Source organism: Nomascus leucogenys, chromosome 9 (assembly GCF_006542625.1).
Source record: "Nomascus leucogenys isolate Asia chromosome 9, Asia_NLE_v1, whole genome shotgun sequence".
NCBI lineage: Eukaryota > Metazoa > Chordata > Mammalia > Primates > Hylobatidae > Nomascus > Nomascus leucogenys.
Genome location: NC_044389.1, coordinates 16,076,807 through 16,098,043, shown reverse-complemented (window position 1 = coordinate 16,098,043; position 21,237 = coordinate 16,076,807). Strand labels below are relative to the sequence as shown.

Genomic DNA, 21,237 nt, shown 5'->3' with positions numbered 1-21,237 from the left:
AAGTTCACATGTACTAAGTAAAAAAATTACTACACATTGTTAGCAGAAGATGCTCAGTAATTTGAATTATGCCTCTGGTCCTCTACTCCAGGTCTGTAGTCTGATGCCTTGGAATCAACTTACACAGAAACGAAAGAGTGAATTCAGGTATGAGTTATACAACTCATTGACTGTAACCTCTCTCTCTCTCACCCTGGAAAATATAAAACACTGTGCAATAAACGCCATATGCAAATGTTTGGCAGATTTAATTATAATACTAAAGTTTCTAGAGAAGCATCTCTGATATTCCTTCATTAATTTTCTGAGTATTTGGAGACAATAAAAGGTGGAAGGTATTTTTGGCTTTATCTGACAACATTGTCATAATGCATTTTGACATTTTTAAATGTATTTGAAGCTGATGAAATGGAAATTTTGGATTTTGGCAGTAGAGAAAGAACTTGAATTTCAGCCAGTGGATTCCCAAGATAAGTATTAGTGATTTTTATTGAAAATGTAACAGAATACAGGGTTAGCTGCTAGCAGCTCAAAAGCCAAACTTGAGAGACAAGGGTTGGTGGGAGGAAAAGCAGGTTTGTTTGGAAAGCCAGCAAAACCAAGAAGATGGTGAACTAGCATTCTAAAGTATCATCTTAATCAGTACCAATTTCAGGTTCTTTTTATGTTAAGGGCAGGGGAAGGCAAGGGGGTTGGGATCAAGAGGTAACCAATAAACACAGACATCTGGGTGCCAGCCAGGGTCCAGGGAGGTTGGGAACTTCACTGTCTTTGGTCAGGTCACAATGCTCCTATAAATCTTTAAGAAAACATAGTTCATTGTTTACGTATTTCTCTTTTAATCCCAGAGTTAGCCCTTAAAACTACATTATTGCTATTTTTGTATATTATCTCAGTGTTCTAAAATTATCCTTGCCTATGTGCAGGAATGGGTAAATGCCACTTAAACAATACTGGAGTTAGTTATGGTAGTTTTTTGCTGTTTCACTGTTACAATTCTCCACTGTCAAAGACTCATTCCACAATCTTGTGAGATTAGGGACACTGGGACATTTTCTCTCAACTGGCTACTTCCAACTGATATTCAGGTCCTTGTAACAAAATGGGCTGGGCACAGTAGCTCACACTTATAATCCCAGCACTTTGGTAGGCTGAGGCAAGAGAACTGTTGAGTCCAGGAGTTTGAGACCAGCCTGGACATCATAACAAAACCTTTTTTCTACAAAAAAATTTAAAAATTACCCAGGCATGGTGGCACATGCCAGTGGTCCCAGCTACTTGGGAGGCTGAGGTGAGAGAATTGCTTGAGCCCACAAGTTCTACACTGTAGTAAGCTGTGATTGTGCCACTTCACTCTATCCTGGGCAATAGAGTGAGACTCTGCCTCAAAAAAAGAAAAGAAAAGAAAAGAAAAGAAATCAGACATTCAAAAACAATTTCAAGGTCCCCTCATTGACTTCACTGTCAGAGGGTTAAAACGTCTTTACAAGGCTGGGCATGGTGGCTTACACCTGTAATCCCAGCACTTTGGGAGGCTAAGGCAGGTAAATCACCTGAGGTCAGGAATTCCAGACCAGCCTGGCCAACATAGCAAAACCCCATCTCTACTAAAAATACAAAAATTAACCAGACATGGTGGCAGGGACCTGTAATCCTACCTACTCAGAAGGCTGAGGCAGAAGAATTGCTTGAACTCAGGAGGTGGAGGTTGCAGTGAGCTGAGATTGCGCCACTACACTCCAGTCTTTGTGACAACAATAACAACAAAAAGTCTTTACAGTGGCTACACAGGTTATAGTTCATTACAATGTCATGTTAGACCAACCATACTCAACCAATGTCATGTATGATTGCATTTTAATCAACTGAGAGGTGACTTGCAAGTAATCTATTACAAATAATAAAATACCAACATTTATGTATGATATTTTATACATAAATTACTGTATACCCAAGATAGGCCCTATCAATATATTATTATTATTATTATTATTATTATTCCTTGGAATTTGTTATTTTTTCCAAATTAGAGATGAAAAGTTATAGTTACAGATAATTCTGTAGGAAAAGATGTAAACTGCCACCTACCCTGTCTATAACGTGGTCCATAGTTAGGAAGTAGCACTAGCTTCGATGGAGATTATGAATTATTTAAGTGCTTCATTACTCCACAATTTAAGGTGAAGAGGAGATTTTTCAAAATGTAAGTATACTCATAAGGGTAAGTTACATCTATGAATGTTAATATGTATGTTAAGACAGAAAACAGTAAGTACCTCGAAATTCTAGAATGCCTATTAATGAAAATAATGGCATGAAGAAATAAATTTCTTTAGCCAGTAGTCTTAACCTAATTCCATGTTTCTGTTATTTTGGGATTAGAAGGAGAATGATCTTGAGGGAGGGATGTCTACACTTAGTTAAAGATAAGAGCTGTGAACTCAGAAAACTTGTGTTTTTTGTGGTTGGTTTTTTGGGGGGTTTGTTTTGTTTTGTTTTGTTTTGTTTTGTTTTGTTTTGTTTTGTTTAGACAGGGTCTCACTCTGTCGCCCAGGCTGGGAGTACAATGGTGCAATCTCGGGTCACTAAACCTCCACCTCCTGAGCTCAATCAATCCTCCTACCTCAGGCTCCCCAGTAGCTGGGAGTACAGGCACTGCCACCATGCCTAATTTTTTTTTTTTTTTTTTTTTTTTTTTGAGTGGGAGTCTCGCTCTGTCGCCCAGGCTGGAGTGCAGTGGCGTGATCTCGGCTCACTGCAAGCTCTGCCTCCCAGGTTCATGCCATTCTCCTGCCTCAGCCTCCTGAGTAGCTGGGACTACAGGCGCCCACCACCACACCCAGCTAATTTTTTTGTATTTTTTAGTAGAGACGGGGTTTCACCGTGTTAGCCAGGATGGTCTCGATCTCCTGACCTAGTGATCCGCCCGTCTTGGCCTCCCAAAGTGCTGGGATTGCCTGACTAATATTTTTTAAATATTTTTGTGGAGACCAGATCTTATGATATTGCCCAGTCTGGTCTCAAACTCAAGGGCTCAAGTGATCCTCCAGCCTCATTCTCCCAAACCGCTGGGATTATGGGTGTGACCCACCACACCCAGCCAAGAACAGCCAACTCTTAAAATTTTCTCCTTCTTTCCCAAGAGGAGGAGAACTTGTGGCTGTGCTTTAGACATTATAAATAAATGTAAGTGAAAATTTTGTAGTTATTTATAGAGATACTTGATAGTTTTGTACCTCTCTAAATATATTCCATTCTCTGGGGCTGAAAAAAAAAGAAAAAAGATTTGATTTCCAGGGAAATGGTGTTGAAGGGGAATTTTATCTGTATTTTCATTACCAATATTCTGAAATTATTCATGCAATGTAAAAAAATTAAAGGATCACAGTTGTTATTTTAGAAATGTCCCCTCCTCACCTATTGTGTGTCTTGCCCTTCGGCCTCTTTCATTTTTCTTGTCTTTTCTGACTTAATGTTGCTACTCTCGTCATCATTTATCCCTTTCCTTTTGATCCATCCCATAAATTACCCCCTGCCCTTGGTCTGAATTTGACATCACCAAGACCAGGTTATGCCTCTCTACTCTTCATTTTCATTCACTTTGCTTTCCTGTGCTTCTCTTTGCCCTCTAAATCCTGTACTTTCTCCAGAATCCTTGAGGTCAACACTGAGATTCAAGTGGCAAGAGATAATGAGTTTTAAATGTCAAATGTTCTGTGAAAAAGAAAACTTTAAAGATGTATTTTGACTTAAACTTTTTTCCTTGATATATTTCTACTGTCATAAGAAGTTATGATTTCAAAGAGCTAGAGATCTATTTTCATCCATGAAAGATGTCTCATTCTACACAAAGGTCACCAAGCTTTAGGAAACACTGGGAGATGAAAACATATGCTTTTGAGAACATAATAAATACATTCTATTGAAAACAAATTTTTCTATACTTTTCCATAATTTTTAATTGTTTATGATTACTACTTAATACTTACTGAGGTTTCAGCTGAAATTTTACCGTAGAACAGCCAGCTTCCTTTCATACTAAAAAAGCAAGGGTTTATCAACCACTTACTATATACTTGTCATTGCTCAAAGCATTGGGAGATACAGAAAAATAAATATATAATCTCAGAGGTCTCAGTCAAATAAGAAAAGCAAATCTATAAATATGTAAGCAGCACAGTGTAATAATACATGCGTACTCCAATATTTGCCAAAACAATGATGGAACCATGGTGTTAGGAGATGCAGAGGTAGATTAGACATGGATCCTGCCCTTAATGAATTTACAGTCTAGTGAAGAAGAAAAGATAGGTACATGACAAATAAAACAGATTAGAAAATGAAACCTTGTTAAATTTTCTTAAAGGGGCTGTGAAATTTTGGAAAAGGAAACTTTTATTTACAACTATGGGAAATCAGAGAAGATTTCATAGAGATAATGATATGGAAGCTGGACCTTGAAGACATAGCAGTGGGAACTCTATTGTTTCCACTCAGTATTGCTGTGAACCTAAAACTGCACTAAAAAATAAAATTTAGCATGGATCATGGTGGCTCAAGACTGTAATTCCAGCACTTTGGGAAGCCGAGGCAGACAGATCACTTGAGGTCAGGAGTTCGAGACCAACCTGGCCAAAGCAGATTATTTAATCTCTCCCTTTTTCCACTCACAGTAGCAGCTTCTACTGGATTGATACACACTGAAGAAGTTTGCCTGGGCTCCACCCCAAAGAACTGCAATCAGCTTTCACAATTCAGTTGGTCACAGTCGGGTGCCATATTAGACACTCCTCAGCCCACCTACCGCCCTGGGTGAGGGAACTGGGGAAGAAATCTTTTGTAGAACTTTCCTGGAGGTACAGAATTTCTGGTTCTCCTGATAATAGTTAGGCTCAACCAGTTTTTAGGGCATCTTCATAAGGCATATGCATGGCATGGGAAATGGGATACGGAGACCTCCTTTGAGACACTATTCATACTACAGCTTGCTAATCAGGGTGCTGAAATATACTGGTAAACAGCAAATGGATTACAGGCATGCTGAGAGATACTAATCTCCTTGGCACCCACAGCAACTAAGCTGGCTTGACCCCAAGAGCGTCACCCCCAGCCTTAAGCAGACTTCTTTGAGGATCTTCAGAGAGTTGAAGGAGCATGAGCATCTGGGCTGGAAGCAGGGGCTCAAACCTATAATCCCAGTACTTTGGGAGGTCAAGGCAGGAACTTGAGGCCAGAAATTCCAAACCAGCCTGAGCAACATAGCAAGACCTCCATCTCTACAAAAAAAATTTTTTTTAATTAGCCAGGTGTGGTGGCACATGCCTATGCTCCTAGCTACTGGGGAGGCTGAGGCAGGAGGATCACTTGAGCCCAGGAGTTTGAGGTTGAAGTGAGTTGTGATTGCACCAGTGCACCCCATCTATTACTTGGATATTGACTTTAGGAGCTAGCTGTCTACATTATTTCAAAATAATAATAGAGCTACATTTTAAAGAATGTGCCTGCCTTTTTAGAGTGGTCACTTAGAACACACCAATACCAATGAGCATATAGACATATTTAATATATGCAACAACAAAGATTCAACTACTGTCTCCCCAGTGCTTGCCATTAGCCTTTTTGCCATCTTCTACCCTAATCTTGCTGGCAGGAATGCTCTTAGGAACCTGTTACATAACTCGTCCTGCAGCTCCATGAATCCCTTGTTCCAGGAGTTTGAATGGGGACTCCTGACAGGCACTGGACAGCCAGCAATTTAAATATCTGTCATCACGTAAGTCAGATACACCTCCCTATTTGCTATTAATGGTTTCTAAGTGACCATCCCAACAATGCAAGTGCCTTCTGCAAAATTTTGCTTTATTCTTATATTGAAATACCTGGTATGGAAAAGTGTTATAGAAATCACATTATCATAAGAAATTTCAGTATTACAATTATAAGGAGAAGATAAGGAAAGGCTGTTATTTCCAATATAATTCAAGTGTTATAATTAGTTTAAATAATTGTGAAGACTGGTTTAAATTTTGTTATATATTTGTGGGAAGAGAGTCTATTGTTGAACATAAAAATATTGAAGAGACTATTATTTAAAAGTCTTAATCAGAAATTACATAAAGCCATTCAACTATAACACCTAATATTAAAAACTTACAGTCATAAAAGCAACTTTAAGGCCTCATTAAAAATTATGAAAATAGAGCTTCCAGATAGCTGAATACATGGAGGTTCCTGGAGGGTGGTACACCCAGGGAGGGTATGGAAGCTCCATTCCCCTTACCCCATATCTTACCCTATGCATTTCTTTGTCTGCATCCTTTGTAATATCCTTTATAATAAACTGGCAATTTTTTTTTATTTAAAATAGAGAGAGAGAACCAGGTGTGGTGTCTCATACCTGTAGCCACAATGCCCGGCCAGTAAATGTTTTTTACAAGGAAGCCAAAAACCTAGAAAGAGACGTTTACTTTATTGATATTGTCTGCAATGAAATTCCAGAGCACTACGACAAAGAATCTGAGGATCCTAAACATTTCAAGTCAGAGAAGACAGGATGGGGACAGTTAAGGGCAGGCTGAATAGATAGACATCAGCCCATCATGTGCTTCTACAAGCTGGAGACCGCCAGTGAGGTTGGAGGTCTGGAGGCTTCAGACCAAAGTAGGACAATTTGTACACAAGTCAGTCAAAGACGACATAGGCTTTTGCATGGGTTGATGAATGGTATGTGATAATGGATGATGTTCAGGAATACGAAAAAAACATGCCTGAGCAAACTAACACAAAAAGTTTGCAATCAACATTCCTCGCCTGCAAATGACATAGTGAGTCATGCCCAAACAAGTACATGACAATTGATGAAGTCTGATAATTTGAACGAGCCATTCAGGAAGCCACCAAGAGGAAAACTGGCATTGTCCCATCTGCAATTTCTAGCTCAAGCATTCCCCGACTGCCTTCTTCTGGCAGCAGTCCCCTTCTAGTGCTTCATCACTCCGTCACCCCTTGTTCCACAGATGTACCTGAATTGCTGTCAGGTCCCAAATATTGGCCCCGGAAAAAGTCTGCCCCAGTAACGCTCATGCTTCCAGACCCTGAGAAAAAAAGCTGCCCTGAATGTACTTGGTACATACTCTTCAGATAAACCATGTCAGCCCAAATCAGAGTTACTTCATATGGATATCTCATGGGGTTTTATATTTTCATTTTGGCTTGTTTTTTATTTAAAAAAAAAAAAAAAGTCTGATATAGAAAAAGATGCTTTGTCACACAAACATGTTCCTTCAACCTCTGAGTGTGCATATGATTAAGTAATTTTACATATGATTCCCTAAGTATGCCACACAGCATCACATAAGATGTTAGCTGTAAGATTTGCAAGGGACAGAAGGAATCTTCTGTGGTCATAGCAGTAAGCCTGGGAGGAAGCCTTGTTATTGGGCATTTGATGAGGTTTGCAAGGACTCCAAGCATAAATAAGAAGCAGAGCATGGTGGCTCACGCCTGTAATCCCAGCACTTTGGGAGGCTGAGGTGGGCGGATCACCTGAGGTCAGGAGTTCGAGGCCAGCCTGACCAACATAGAGAAACCCATCTCTACTAAAAATACAAAATTAGCCAGGCTTGGTGATGCAGGCCTGTAATCCCAGCTACTTGGAAGGGTGAGGTAGGAGAATCACTTGAACCCGGGAGGTGGAGGTTGTGGTGAGCTGAGATCGTACCATTGCACTCCAGCCTGGGCAACAAGAGTGAAACTCCATCTCAAAAAAAAAAAAAATCAATAAATGAAAACTTTGCACCACTTTGTTACAAGGTGTGGTAAAACATAGTAAAGGTGGCTGGGCACAGTGGCTCATGCCTGTAATCCCAGCACTTTGGGAAGCCAAGGTGAGTAGATCACTTGAGGCCAGGAATTCAAGACCAGCCTGGGCAAAATGGCAAAATCCTGTCTCTGCTAAAAAAAAAAAAATACAAAAATTAACCAGGTGCAGTGGTGCACGTTTGTAATCCCAGCTACTTGGGTGGCTGAACCCTGGAAAGCAGAGGTTGCAGTGAGCCAAGATCACACCACAGTACCCCAGCCTGGGCAACAGAGTGAGACTCTGTCTCAAAAAAAAAAAAAAAAAAAAAAAGTAAAGTCAATTTCCACTCATCAAACCTGAAATTCTCCAAAATACTCTCAGGCATAATATACTTAATTGTTAAATTTTGAACTGCTGATCATCAATATTTGAATGCCAATAGTTATTAAGGTCCCTATGTTGTTAAGTGTGACTCAGGATTTGCGGCCTAATTAACTCTTTAAACTTTTAAAAATTTTAATTATCAATCTTTAGAGGTTCCAAGTGCAATTAATGATAACTTATTTATGCTTTCCACAGAATTTAATAAAGATTCCACTTAGAATAAAGAAACAAGATAGTGCACAAAAGGATTTGGTTAGAAATTGAATTGATTTATGGCAATGAACTGCTTCCTGCTCTATATCAAGAAATGATTCATTTGGCTGAGGATGCACTTCCCTGCAAAGGGGAAACCAATATTGTGCAGTGGAGACGCCTAGGTTTTGAAGACCAACAAATTGAGCTCAATTCTAGCTCAAAAATTTGCTACCTGTATAACCTTGGTCAGCAGCTCCAAATGTCAATTTTATTAATTGTGACTTACCTTTTATTTAATCAATAAAAAATGCTTAAAGGGCACCTTCTCTGTACTGGGTATTATTCCAACTGCTGTAAATTCAGCAATAAAAGATCCCTGTCCATCACAGGATTTATTTTTTAATCCTTTTTTTTTTTTTTAAATTGAGACAGAGTATCACTCTGTTTGTTACCCAGGCTGGAGTTCAGAGGTGTGATCTCAGCTCACTACAACCTCTGCCTCCCAAGTTCAAACAATTCTCCTTCCTCAGCTTCCCGAGTAGCTGGGATTACAGGTGCACACCACCACACTCGGCTAATTTTTGTATTTTTAGTAGAGATGGGGTTTCACCATGTTGGCCAGGCTGGTCTTGAACTCCTGACCTCAAGTGATCCACCCACCTTGGTCCTTGATACAAAGTAAGTGCTCAGAAACGTGAATTTTTTCCTATTTCTCCAATATACTACTTTTTTAAAATTCATAAACATCTCAAAGCAAAAAAAAATCCACTTGTTTCTGTCTTTTAATAAATAAAATAAAAATTATGAAAATATTTTATTGGTTTTCTATTTAATATGTCCCCCAGTGCTGTGGAATTTCTCTTCTCTTCATAATCATTTAATATAAACAATAGTGAATTGTTCCCCTGGCTTCATATAGACACCCTAAATCTCCTTCAGTTTACCCCAGTGTGTGGTACAAATATCATTTTGGGGCCAGGAGAAGTGGCTCACTCCTGTAATCCCAGCACTTTGGGAGGCCAAGGTGGGCGGATCACTTGAGGTCAACTGTTCTAGACCAGCCTGGTCAACATGGCGAAACCCCATCTCTACTAAAAAAAAAAAAAAAAAAATACAAAAATTAGCTGGGCATGGCAGTGCACATCTGTAATCCCAGCTACTTGGGAGGCTGAGGCATGAGAATCACTTGAACTCGGGAGGCAGAGGTTTCAGTGAGCCGAGATCGTGCCACCACACCCCAGCCTGGGCAACAGATCAAGACTTGGTCTCCAAAAATAAAAAAAAAATCACTTTAGTGTGTGTGCCATGACATGGAAAAGCTTAAGAGACACTGATTTATACTGATACACATTGGCCATAAGATTTGCAGAAAATATGCAAATGAGGAACATTTGCTAGAGTATGGCTATCTTTATCAGTGCATTCCCTGGAAAGGCTAGCCTTCTCTTGTAACTATTTGGAAATGAAACAGAAATCCTGAGATTTATAGAGTAACCTTGATTCTTCAATTCTTTCTTCTCCCAATTCCTAAGTAACACGTTCTCATCTAATTCTTTTCGATTTTTCAGATCTTGCCAGTAAGCTAAATTGATGGATTATCTGCTTATCTTATATCCAGTATTCAACTATGTATCCTGGGAAGAATACGGAAAAAAAAAAAATGGTACCACAGACACTTAGACTTTGAACCAACCTTAACCACAAGAGTTAAGGAATGGGGGGTCGCCAGGCGCGGTGGCTCATGCTTGTAATCCCAGCACTTTGGGAGGCTGAGGCGGGCAGATCACGAGGTCAAGCGATCAAGACCACGGTGAAACCCCGTCTCTACTAAAAATACAAAAAATTAGCCGGGCGTGGTGGCGGGCGCCTGTAGTCCCAGCTACTCAGAGAGGCTGAGGCAGGAGAATGGCGTGAACCCGGGAGGCGGAGCTTGCAGTGAGCCGAGATTGCGCCACTGCACTCCAGCCTGGGCGACAGAGCAAGACTCCGTCTCAAAAAAAAAAAAAAAAAAAAGGAATGGGGGTCCCAGAAGGGAGGTTGGAAATGGTCTAAAATGGAAAAAAACACATACAAAGAGGTGTATGAGAAGCAACTTTACACAAAAGATGAGGGCAATGCAGCCCCAGAGTAAACTGACTCACTGTAAGAGAGCAACTTAAAATGCAGCTCACAGCATATGAAATGTCTCCAGTTAAATCCGAAGGACTAAAGCCCAGGACAAAGCAAAGAGAGAAGCCTCGGATCTCGGCCTATGCAATTTTCTGTGACTCCAAGATCAAGTAAATAAATAATGGGCAATAACTGACTTCGTTTGGAGCCATTTAAAATGATTGCCTCCTTCAGCAGTGGCGTAGGACACCCAGCACACAGATAGGACCTGACAGGCAGGCGGTCAGGAGATGGCACTGAGCGTGAAGCTATTGGTAGGAAGGTATCTGGGAAAGAAAAAGCACTTGCCTGAAATCCCCAAAGCTTTCTCCATTAATGCCTGTTTTAAAATGCCCAGAGCATTTCTGTGAACTATTAAGGGGAGGCAGAGTTACCTAATGAGGCTGTTAAATTCATTAGTTGTGTGCTTGATCTATGTCTGCTTCAAATGTGCATTGGAACAAGGCCTAGGATGTTAAGTCTGTCAGAGGTCATAATCAATAGCAATGTGGTCACTTGGTCCTGAGCCATAGTGAAAGGTTGAAGTCTCCTCCTAAACCCTTTCTTTGAAAATGCAAATGGTTAATTACTGTCATTTGCATCTGCAGCTATGCAAGCTATGATAATGATGTGCTATAATGAAACCTATGCCTCCGGCTATAAGCTGATGACCTGAGGGGCTGAGGGAAGATTCCCTCCACCTGTGTACAGGGATTTCCGATTCTAAAGCATGTTAGAAAATTTGGGGAATTGTTCATAACTTAGGGCAAGCTCCTAACGGTAGATAAGTTATGTTGGATCTTACTTTCATAACTTCCAGGAATTTTACATGCCAGAGTTTGTTAATCTCCATGTTGTCAAACACTCACAGAATTTATTTGGGTCAAATACTGTTTAATCATGATTGGACACTAATTTATAAGGCTCTATCAAAATATGTGCATCAAGGACACCTTGATTCAAGTCTATTTTTTTCTATTAGACAAAAAAAAAAACAACTCTTCTCTTTATATAAAGACAATGATATCCTTAATATTCTTTTTCTTTTTTTTTTTTTTTTTTTTTGTGATGGAGTCTCACTCTGTCACACAGGCTGGAGTGCAATGGCGCAATCTTGGCTCACTGCAACCTCCTCCTCCCAGGTTCGAGGATTCTCCTGCCTCAGCCTCCTGAGTAGCTAGGATTACAGGCATGCACCACCATGCCCGGCTAATTTTTAGATTTTTAGTAGAGATGGAGGTTTCACTATGTTGGCCAGGCTGGTCTCGAACTCCTGACCTTAACTGATCCGCCCACCTCAGCCTCCCAAAGTGCTGGGATTACAGGCATGAGCCACCACGCCTGGCCAATATTCTCAATATTCTTTAAGTACGGTTGTCATAATTTTCTCAAATCTTGGGCTCTCAAGTTGCATATTTATTAATCACTTCTTAGGAATGGAGCTTTCTTTGTGCTAATGCATCCTTAAATAATCAGTTGTATATTGTACAAAGCAAGCAACTTCATAACAAGCTTAAAAATAATAGGGTGTGTTAAAAAAAGTGAAAAAAAATCTATCAATCGTTCAGGGTGTGTTGAAAAAAAGTGAAAAAATCTATCAATCTATCAATCCAAAACAATGTTACTCATCTTGATATTTCAAAATATTAATTTTTCACTTATCATCCGGAAATGTGGGAGTTAGATAGTCTTCTCTTAGCCATTTTGACTATTTTGTTAGGCAAATTTTATAATTGTTTCATCAGTTGCAACTTTGTTTATTGCATTAGTCACAGTAAGACCTTGGAAAGGGGCCAGGCAGGCCGAGGCCGGTGGATCGCTTGAGCCCAAGAGTTCGAGACAGCCTGGGCAAAATGGTGAAACCTCGTCCCTACCAAAAATATAAAAATTAGCCAGTCTATAAATAAATAAATAAATAAATAGATTAAAATTTTAGGCCAGGCATGGTGGCTCACACCTGTAATCCCAGGACTATGGGAAGCTGAGGCGGGAGGATCACTTGAGGCCAGGATTTGAGACCACCCTGGCCAACATGGCAAAACCCCAACTCTACTAAAATTACAAAAATTAGATAGGCGTGGTGGCAGATGCCTATAATCCCAGCTATTCAGGAGGCTGAGGCAGGAGAATTGCTTGAACCCGGGAGGCAGAGGCAGTGAGCTGAGATCACGCCACTGCACTCCTGCCTGGACAACAAAGCAAGACTCTGTCTCAAAAAAAAAAAAAAAAAAAAAGACTTTGGAAGAATTTGAAGGTGAAACAACACACTGGGATTTTTGTTATTGTTGGAAGTGGAAGAGATGGTTGCTCATTTTTATTTCATTTTAACCCTTAAAAGATTTTTTTAAGACTCCTAAATTTCATTATTTCTTTTCTCTCATTCCATGTGTCCTTTCCTTCACCTTTATTGTTTTCTTATCATTGCGGCTCTCTTCTTATATCCTTACCATAATCATAATAAAAGCTACCATATAGTGAATGGCTAATATAACCCAGTTACTTTATGCAGAAAAGCCATTTATCTAAACTTTTTTTTTTTTTTTTGAGATGAAGTCTCACTCTGTTGCCCAGGCTGGAGTGCAGTGGCGCGATCGCAGCTCTCTGCAACATCTGCCTCCTGCGATTCTCCTGCCTCAGCCTCCTGAATAGCTGGGATTACAGGCACATGCCACCATGCCCAGCTAACTTTTGTATTTTTAGTAGAGACAGGGTTTCACCAGGTTGGCCAGGATGGTCATAAACTCCTGACCTCAGGTGATCTGCCTGTCTTGGCCTCCCAAAGTGCTGGAATTACAGGCGTGAGCCACTGCGCTCAGCCTTATCTAAACTTTTAATACAAATGTTGACAAGCAGAAGTTAAGTAACGTGATCAAGACATTCAGGATTTGAATGCAGATCATTTTTACTATGAAGCCTAGACTCTCTCTACTTCTACTGTTTTTCTTTTTTGTTTTTTTAGAGACAGGATCACTCTATGTGGCCCAGGCTGGAGCACAGTGGTGCAATCATAGCTCACTATAGCCTTGAGCTCTTGGGCTCAAGGGATCCTCCTGCCTCAGCCTCCCAAGTAGCTGGGACTATAGGAGTGCCACCATGCCCGGCTATACTCTTTTTCTGTTTATTGCTCACAACTCAGACCCAATACAACTTACTTCATGTGTATGTTTTGGTAAAATGGTTTGCATAAGAGTGATTAGGGGTTGGAAACCTTGGAATAATGGTGAAGAAAGGAGAAAAAATAACTCTGACCTCCCTCCCAAGCCTTTGTTGTCATACCTTTTTATGCTCTTAAGTGTTACACCCTTGAGTCATGCTTTCTCCTAACATATATGAACATTTTTGTACCCATATTTTCAGTTTACAAAGAACTTTTGCATGTGTCATCTAACACAGTTCACCTCAGTTGATGAAAAAAAGAAAAAAAGTTACACAAAAAACGGTTTGTTACAAATTGAAATTTTGTAATAAATGTTTAATAAATAAGATTTTCTTCTATCCTGGTAGGATTGCCAGATTCAGCAAATAAAAATACAGGACACCACATTAAATTTTAATTTCAGACAAATAATAAATCATTTGTTTAGTATAAATATATCCATACAATGATTGGAACATATATATACCAAAAAATTGTCATTTATCTGAAATTCAAATTTAACTGGGAATTCTACATTTTACCTGGCAAACTTTTTATTTTATTTTAAATAAAGACAGGGTCTCTATCTCAATAGATGCAGAAAAGGCCTTTGACAAAATTCAACAACCCTTCATGCTAAAAACTCTCAATAAATTAGGTACTGATGGGACGTATCTCAAAATAATAAGAGCTATATATGACAAACCCACAGCCAATATCATACTGAATGGGCAAAAACTGGAAGCATTCCCTTTGAAAACTGGCACAAGACAGGGATGCCCTCTCTCACCGCTCCTATTCAACATAGTGCTGGAAGTTCTGGCCAGAGCAATCAGGCAGGAGAAGGAAATAAAGGGTATTCAATTAGGAAAAGAGGAAGTCAAATTGTCCCTCTTTGCAGATGACATGATTGTATATCTAGAAAATCCCATTGTCTCAGCCCAAAATCTCCTTAAGCTGATTAGCAACTTCAGCAAAGTCTCAGGATACAAAATCAATGTACAAAAATCACAAGCATTCTTGTACACCAATCACAGACAAACAGAGAGCCAAATCATGAGTGAACTCCCATTCACAATTGCTTCAAAGAGAATAAAATACCTAGGAATCCAACTTACAAGGGATGTGAAGGACCTCTTCAAGGAGAACTACAAACCACTGCTCAATGAAATAAAAGAGGATACAAACAAATGGAAGAACATTCCATGCTCATGGGTTGGAAGAATCAATATCGTGAAAATGGCCATACTGCCCAAAGTAATTTATAGATTCAATGCCATCCCCATCAAGCTACCAATGACTTTCTTCACAGAATTGGAAAAAACTACTTTAAAGTTCATATGGAACCAAAAAAGAGCCCGCATCGCCAAGTCAATCCTAAGCCAAAAGAACAAAGCTGGAGGCATCACGCTACCTGACTTCAAACTATACTACAAGGCTACAGTAACCAAAACAGCATGGTACTGGTACCACAACAGAGATATAGATCAATGGAACAGAACAGCCCTCAGAAATGATGCCGCATATCTACAACTATCTGATATTTGACAAACCTGACAAAAACAAGAAATGGGGAAAGGATTCCCTATTTAATAAATGGTGCTGGGAAAACTGGCTAGCCATATGTAGAAAGCTGAAACTGGATCCCTTCCTTACACCTTATACAAAAATTAATTCAAGATGGATTAAAGACTTAAATGTTAGACCTAAAACCATTAAAATCCTACAAGAAAACCTAGGCAATACCATTCAGGACATAGGCGTGGGCAAGGACTTCATGTCTAAAACACCAAAAGCAATGGCAACAAAAGCCAAAATTGACAAATGGGATCTAATTAAACTAAAGAGCTTCTGCACAGCAAAAGAAACTACCATCAGAGTGAACAGGCAACCTACAGAATGGGAGAAAATTTTTGCAACCTACTCATCTGACAAAGGGCTAATATCCAGAATCTACAATGAACTCAAACAAATTTACAAGAAAAAAACAAACAACCCCATCAAAAAGTGGGCAGAGGACATGAACAGACACTTCTCAAAAGAAGACATGTATGCAGCCAAAAAACACATGAAGAAATGCTCATCATCACTGGCCATCAGAGAAATGCAAATCAAAACCACAGTGAGATACCATCTCACACCAGTTAGAATGGCCATCATTAAAAAAGCAGGAAACAACAGGTGCTGGAGAGGATGTGGAGAAATAGGAACACTTTTACACTGTTGGTGGAACTGTAAACTAGTTCAACCATTGTGGAAGTCAGTGTGGCGATTCCTCAGGGATCTAGAACTAGAAATACCATTTGACCCAGCCATCCCATTACTGGGTATATACCCAAAGGACTATAAATCATGCTGCTATAAAGACACATGCACATATGTTTATTGCGGCACTATTCACAATAGCAAAGAGTTGGAACCAACCCAAATGTCCAACAACAATAGACTGGATTAAGAAAATGTGGCACATATACACCATGGAATACTATGCAGCCATAAAAAATGATGAGTTTGCGTCCTTTTTAGGGACATGGATGAAACTGGAAAACATCATTCTCAGTAAACTATCGCAAGGACAAAAAACCAAACACCGCATGTTCTCACTCATAGGTGGGAACTGAACAATGAGAACTCATGGACACAGGAAGGGGAATATCACATTCCGGGGACTGTTGTGGGGTGGGGGGAGGGGGGAGGAACAGCATTAGGAGATATACCTAATGCTAAATGACGAGTTAATGGGTGCAGGAAATCAACATGGCACATGGATACATATGTAAGAAACCTGCACATTGTGCACATGTACCCTAAAACCTAAAGTATAATAAAAAAATAAATAAATAAATAAAAAAGTTAAAGCCAATTAAAGAAAAAAAAAAAAAGACAGGGTCTCACTCTGTCACCCAGGCTGGAGCACAGTGGCGCAGTAACAGCTCACTGCAACCTTGACCTCCAGGGCTCAAGTGATGCTCCTGCCTCAGCCTCCCAAGTAGCTAGGATTATAGGCACACACCTACCATGCCCAGCCCTGGTAACTCTATTAGTAAAGAGTAACCTAAAATTTCTCTTCTACACAGGCTTTCTAGCAAGTAATTATTTCAGTAGAAAACACTAGCAGGGCTCCGTTTTTAAGCAAAATCTGGATAAATAATTTAGTAAAGCAAAGATTTCCTCTATAAAACAATTAACTGTGAGCTAAAGTATCTTTTTGCATGTTTGTATTTAGGTGTAATACGTTTCTCAAAGTAGTCTACACCTTTAAAACTATAATTTTAAAAAAATAAAACAAAATCATAATTTTAAAATAGGAAGAAAGAATCACTCTTGTTTGAGTTTGCTTCAGATTTACCCAACATAGAAACACATTTATAAAACTATTTCAGCAGCAAAAGAATTATGAACTTCAGTTATCATAAAGATGAAGACAAAATATTAAAGCAAATGAGGAAGAAAAACTGCCTTTCACAGACATCATTTTAATCAACTGGAATGACTGAGTCCATTATATTTTGTTCTGTAAATATAACATATTAAGATCTTCCTCTGTGCTTGGCAAAAGGTATAAGATTTATATAAGGTAAGCTTAAGACTACTGAAGACAGGGGATTCAGAAATTGTGATACTGCATGTCAGGGAGATGACTAGATAGGATGAGTCTTAAAAAATCCATGACTAGAACCAGCAATCCCATTACTGGGCATATACCCAAAGGAATATAAATCATTCTACTATAAAGACACATGCACATGTATGTTCATTGCAACACTATTGACAATAGCAAAGACATGGAATCAACCTAAATGTCCATCAGTGACAGATTGGATAAATAAAATGTACATATACACTGTGAGACACTATCTAGCCATAAAAAAAGAATGAGATCATGTCCTTTGCAGGAACATGGATGGAGCTGGAGACCATCATCCTTAGCGAAGTAATAAAGGAACAGAAAACCAAATACTACATGTTCTCACTTATATGTGGTAGCTAATGATGAGAACACATGGACACAAAGGGGAACAACAACACTGGAGGCTACTTAAGGGTGGGAGGAGGGAGAGGATCACAAAAGATAACTATTGGGTACTAGCTTTAGCACCTGGGTGACGGAATAATCTATACATCAAACCACCGTGAGCCAAGCTTACCTGTATCACCAACCTGCACAGGTACTCCTGAACCTAAAATAAAAGCTTAATAAAAGAAAAAAAAAAAGAAATCCACAGATGTACAGAGTTTGAAATACTCAACATAGAACTGAGGGATGATTTCAGTCACCCTTCAGAATGTCTCTGACATCTATCTCCATCAATTCCTTCTCCATTACTATTGTCAGAAAAACAGCTTTCTATGTGACACAGTGCTGAGTAAGCCCAGTGTTTGTCAGGGTCTCATATTCAGAGTAAAAGTTGCTCTCATTGAAACTATTACCACCAAAATCTTATAAGCAGAACCGACCTGGAGAAGGAAAAACTGAGGTCACATTCACCTCAGACCTATGCTGTGTTTAGAAAAAGATATGAGGGGGGACGATCTCCCAACCCATCCTTGGGAAAGTGCAGCTGCCTCCAGGGTATAAACATGGGCCATTCACCTCCCTTTGTGACTTATAGGATGAGTGTTCTCATAAATAATACATGCAGGAGGCTGCAACTGTATTATTTTGATGTTAAAGGTCATCAGTATTCTTTCCAAATTATCACAGTGGTGATTTTATTTTCCCAGAATGTGCTTGTTTAGAGAGGCTAGTCTATAATTGTTTGCATTTGTTTAGGACGTGAGGATCATGACTGACCAACACAAACAACCAAAGGGCAGGTCATTCATTCGAGATAAAACCAGACTAGGGAAACAACTCACAATATTTAGGATTCGGCTATCTTCTCCATGTAACAGTGTGAAACAGAGGAGCTCTTGTTACACCATAGCAGCTCTCAGGGATCTAAAATCTGTGGCTATTTAGGATTGACTTAATTATTTGAGTAAGACTAAAAAATAATATTTCTCTTTTCTTCTTTAATTGCCACTCTTTTTTTAATTATTGGACATTTCAGTCTGCCTGCTTACGACTCATAGACAATTGTCAAACCAACAAAAAAGTACATAGCACTTACCATGAACTTGGCAACATGCTACATCCTATGAGGAATTAAAAGACAAATGAGGTATAGTTGTCCTCATGGAGCTTACAATATAGCAGGGATTTAGACTGCAAAAGCAGAACTAACTGTACTATAAGTATAGAATGTGGTAAGTGCACAGGGAGAGACGCAAAGTGTTATGAGGACACACAGAAAAAAAAAAAAAGTTTAATTTAGGTTTTCCAGAAGATATATCTTCTAAGTCTTAAGAAGTAGGTAGGATTTCTGATGGCAAATTTGGGAGAAAAACAAAAATTCCAAACGTGCATTGGTTCAAAAGCATAGCCGTAATTTATGGTACATCATAGTCACAAAACTGTTGGATGTAGGATGGCTGAAACAGGACATGATGGATAAGTTTGAGGATATAGTATAAATAATAGATTGCCCGTTGTAGGGGACTTTTAGTTTGCTTTTGTTTTCCTCTGTTGTTTTAGTTGTTTTTGGGGGGTTTTTTGTTTGTTTGTTTGAGACGAAGTCTCGCTCTGTTGCCCTGGCTGGAGGGCAGTGGTGCAATCTCGACTCACTGCAACCTCTGCCTCCTAGGTTCAAGCAATTCTCCTGCCTCAGCCTCCCAAGTAGCTGGGATGACAGCTGTGGGCCACCACACCCAGCTAATTTTTGTATTTTTAGTAGAGACGGGGTTTCTCCATGTTGGCCAGGCTGGTCTTGAACTCCTGACCTCAAGTGATCCACCTGCCTCGGCCTCCCAAAGTGCTGAGATTACAGGCATGGGCCACCACACCCGGCATCCTTGTTTATTTTTTGCATAGCCAGTATCTGTTTCCAGCATCCATTTTCCTTGCTCTGGCAACAGCTCCTGACTTTTCCTTTAGGAAACCTCCCCAGTAATCAGTCATTGTTCCAGTAGGGCTAAAGAGAGTGTAGAATAGGAAGAAAAAATCTAAGAAGCAGCTTCAATACACTTGTATTAGTCCATTTTCACACTGCTGATAAAGACATACCCGAGACTGGGCAATTTACAAAAGATAGATGTTTACTGGACTCACAGTTCCACATGGCTTGGGGGGGCCTCACGATCATGGTGGAAGGTGGAAGGTAAAAGGCACGTCTTGCATGGCCGCAGACAAGAGAAGAGAACTTGGGCAGGAAAACTCCCTCTTATCATGAGAACAGCCCAGGAAAGACCTGCCCCCATGATTCAATAACCTCCCACCAGGTCCTTCCCACAACACCTGGGAATTCAAGATGAGATTTGGGTGAGGACACAGCCAAACCATATCAACACTCCAGCATTTAATAATTGTATGAAAGAAGGTGAACCCACAAAAGAAACAGGGAACAGGTAGCAAAAGAGGTGGGAGTAAGATTAGAAGAGTTTGTATCATGAAGAACAAAGCTAAAAATGTTTCTAGAAGGAAGGATGGTCAGTAGTGTCACAGTCACGGAGAGGCCAAATATAATGGTGACTGAAATATATCCATTAAATTTATTGACAGGAAGGTCATTGATGACCTGAGAGAGAAACAAAGAGAGAGATGTTTCTAAAGAGTTCTAAGGCTGAAAGCTGGAATGAAGTGGGTTGACATGCAAGTAGCAGGTGGGAAAATGGAGGCTGCCAGGATGGACAGTTCTTTCAACTTTTTTATTTTAACTTTTATTTTAGCTTCAGGGCACATACGCAGGTTTGTGATGTAGGTAAACTCATGTCATGGGGGTTAGATGTACAGATTATTTCATCACCCGGGTACTAAGCCTAGTACCCAATAGCTATCTTTTCTGCTCCTCTCCCTTCTCCTACCCTTCAGCCTCAAGTAGGCCTCAGTGTCTGCTTTCCCCTCTTTGTGTCCATGTGTTTTCATCATTTAGCTCCCACCTATAAGCAAGAATATGCAGTATTTGGTTTTCTGTTCCTGTGTTACTTAGTTGCAGAGGACATGATCTCATTCTTTTTAATGGCTGCATAGTATTCCATGGTGTGTATGTCCCACATATTCTTTATTGAGTCTTCCATTGGTGGACATTTAGATGGAGTCTATGTCTTTGCTATTGTAAATAGTGCTGTATTGAACACACATATGCATATGTCTTTATGATAGAACAATTTATATCCCTTTGGGTATATACTCAGTAATAGGATTGCTGGATCAAATGGCAGTACTGTTTTTTAGCTCTTTAAGGAATTACCACACTGCTTTCCACAATGGTTGAACTAATTTGCACTCCCCCCAATAAGCATTCCCTTTTCTCTGCAAACTTACCAGCATCTGTTGTTTTTTAACTTTTTAATAGTAGCCATTCTGTCGATGTGAGATGATATATCATTGTGGTTTTGATTTGCATTTCTGTAATGATTAGTGATATTGATCTTTTTTTCATATGCTTGTTGGCTGCATATATGTCTTCTTTTGAAAATTGTCTGTTCATGTCCTTTGCCCACTTTTTAATGGGATTGTTTGTTTTTTTTCTTG

General features: G+C 39.6%; 1 pseudogene; it reads left to right on the top strand.

The window, feature by feature from the left end:
- Nucleotides 1-49: 49 nt before the first annotated feature.
- LOC100588610 lies at nt 50-7,310 on the top strand (annotated as a pseudogene).
- Nucleotides 7,311-21,237: the final 13,927 nt, after the last annotated feature.